At 43.5% G+C, this 3,170-nt stretch overlaps 1 non-coding gene across 1 annotated transcript; it reads left to right on the plus strand.

Moving 5' to 3' along the window:
* Positions 1-2,456: 2,456 nt before the first annotated feature.
* On the plus strand, positions 2,457-2,587 carry Gm25439. The gene has a single exon (XR_003948517.1). It is a non-coding gene; the product is annotated as a small nucleolar RNA SNORA17 (small nucleolar RNA).
* The last annotated feature ends 583 nt before the right edge of the window (positions 2,588-3,170 follow it).

Below are 3,170 nucleotides of genomic sequence, written 5' to 3' on the forward strand. Positions count from 1 at the left end.
GAACACATCCACAAGGACCCTTTCCCCAAAAGGATCTAAGTTCTCAGTCCTCTGGGCTGTATGCCCAACACATGTGCCTAGGCCCCGTGCCAAGGCTATTGCCATAAGTCCTAAGTCTCTTTCCTTAAACCCTGCAGACTGCACCGAGGCCTCCTTCCTCCCCTCTATCTAGAAGCCATCTCATAAAGGCAAAGAAATAATTATTTACTCTGTTATTCACACAACATTACCCATTGCTTCCATTCTGTGAGCACTCTGTGAGCAGTAACTCCTTCAGACCCTGTTGCTAAACAAGGTGATAAATGTATGAGACATTTGTTAAGTCACCTACATGTCCCCAATTTAGTTCACTGCAATCACCAATTTGAAAGTTTGGGGCTAATCATGAAAGAGAATGGAAGACATACAGCTCTAGACATACTTCTTCCATTTAGTTCATAAATATTTATGGTCTGCCTACTATGTGTTAGGAACAGTTTTGTCAAAGTTTGGCACAGGAGTGGACTCCCGAGTAGGATGGGTTGTTAGACTCTCTTCTTATAATTCGTTGTCCCACTATTGGGAACTTTAAATTCACTGTAAAGCCCAGAGAAAGTTTGGAAATAAGATGGATAAAACAAACAAAAATGCTTGGAAGAAAGACTGTCTACAGTTGACATGCAAAAACTTCAGCCTCGCTGCAAAAACAACAGAAATAAATAAATATGAGAACTAGCAACAACAAAAACATTTCAACTCACCCACATCATTTGACACTTCCCGTGGTGCACTGCAAAGTCAATTTGTATAGACACTCACAAAAGGGCTCCTTTCATTTGCCATGGAGATCTCAGCACACTCCACATTTCATTCATGTTAATTAAGCTAACATGTCAAAACAATTACCTCATATAGACTGGAAACATACTTCCTCCCATTTCTAAGTTTTGTTTGAGCCCAGTGTCAAGAGTTGTTTGCTAATGTTTCCTCATTTCAACCTCATTTCAGCACAGCTTTTCATACAAAAGGCTTTCATCTGACCCACACCTGGGACCTCATCTTCTACAGTCCTACTGCTACATAAAACTTAAGGTGGGAAACAATGTCAATGTCAGTGATATGTGTAATGCCAGTGTATATGAGCTAGAGGAGAGCAATTTGGCAAACAATCCAGGGTACCACAGGCAACAACCCTTTTTATAAATGAATACATGTGGCTGGTGTCTGGAATGGAGAGGCATCTTTTCGAGAAAAGCATTGAATTAAAAGAGCTGGCAAGTCAGGCTGAGGCATTGTGACATGGGGCTGTGGATGCTGTAACAATCTATTACTAGAGGAAGCATCCTCTGCTCCAGGTATTTGTTTGTTATAAATCACTCAACCTCCTTCCTTTTCTCCTGCAGCTAATATATTTTTCCTCAGCAAACATTATTTGCTGCGCAGTGCTCACTCTGTTCAGCTGATAGTGTGTGTGTGTGCTTGTGTGTGTGTGTCTATAGTTAGCATTTTTATTCAGCTAATATTTTCATTCCGTAACACTCACCAAGTGCTGGCTCTGTTATCATCATATTCACTGGAAATATATTCACCTGTTAACATTTGTTTCTGCCTTTAAGAGGCTGTTTTATTTGCTAGATATTTTTATCGTGTAAAGACTGTCAGCTTTAGCCAGCATTGTAAGATATTTTGATCATTTTCTGAAAGATGCTATGAGTTAGTGGCTGCTTCCCACATGAGACAGGGATCTGGCCTTAGTCTTTGGCATCTTAAAATGGGAGTGGTGAGGGTATTTTTGCATCTAGGTGAGCCCAGTGCAGAACTGAATTACAGTTTGAGAGTTTAAGTTATTCCAGTAAGGAAGGGGGAACTATAAGCCAAGAGAAGGCCTCTTAACAAAGTAAATATCACCATCTTCAGTTGAGAAGAACAAAAATTACTCCGGGGGTGGGGGGGCAGCATAAGAAGTTTCTGCCTTCAGAAATGACTAGAAATGGCATTAGATAAGGTGTTGTCAAACTCTCTGAGAAATCTTCCATCCAAAGGCTTTGTTCAATATCAATAGAATAGACGAGATCATTTCATTCCATTAGTACAGGGGAACGCCAGGGCCAAAAAGGGGGAGTGGGTGGGTAGGGGATTCAGGGGGTGGGTATGGGGGACCTTTGGGATAGCATTGAAAATGTAAATGAGGAAAATACCTAATTAAAAAAAAAAAAACTCCTATCCCAGATCCCTCCATGGGACCATTCACTTGAAGTACATGGTGATGGAATGGCAGAGAAAGAAGTATTCTTCTCTGTTCAGCCTCCTCTCCTATTGCCCACAGCTTTCCAATGCCTCCACTCTTCAGCTAGTATCCAGGAGAGCTGATGCTAAACCCTATGGGCAAGTGAGTGGGTAAGTCAGCAGAGAAGTCAGGAGTATAGTAGGACATGGGTGAGTGATCTTCGGTAATATTTAAGTGGAAAGAATCCTAGACTATCCCTGCAAGCTTTGCAGATGTGGCTACTGTGCCACATGGGCTTCAGTAAGTGGCAGAAAGGAGAGAGGCTCAATCTATGCTTAGTGCCCTGACTTAAAAACAGCTAAAGATTAGTAACCTAAAATTCCCTGATAAAAAGAAAGATCCATCCTAAAATGATCACCAGTGTGGTACCAGGGCCTTGGACAGTGAACCAGCCGGACATGACCACCAGTCTGGCACACCAAAGACCCCAGTGTCTCCCAGTACCAGGACCAAGCTGGAGCCCAGGCGAACCCTGCCTGGGACTGAGGACCCTAGGCAAGAGTGTGCCTGAGACAGATGACCCTCTCATGGGGCATGCGGCTACTCAGGCAGCTCAGGGAAAGAGCAAGATGACCACCACACTAGCACCATGGGGTGTGGACCGGGAGCTACAGTAAGAAGACTACCAGTCAGGTGCCACACAGTCCTTGGGGGTTGGTGTAGGCAGACCATGCCCAACATGACCCCTTTGCAGGCTCATAATGCATGACAAGGACATAGCAATCCTGAGACCACTTTTGTGATGAACCCAGACAGTCAGAGACCCCAGGTACCACCAAGAAGAGCAAGTAAGTAGTGGAGAAATGGAAGAGAAAGTGATGTGAGTATAATGAAGAAAGGCAGAACTGAAGACTGGAGGGTAGTAAGGAGCAGACTGATGTAAGTTGTAGGTGATGCCATCTGG

The sequence above is a fragment of the Mus musculus genome, chromosome 9 (genome assembly GCF_000001635.26).
Source record: "Mus musculus strain C57BL/6J chromosome 9, GRCm38.p6 C57BL/6J".
In the NCBI taxonomy this organism is placed as follows: Eukaryota; Metazoa; Chordata; class Mammalia; order Rodentia; family Muridae; genus Mus; species Mus musculus.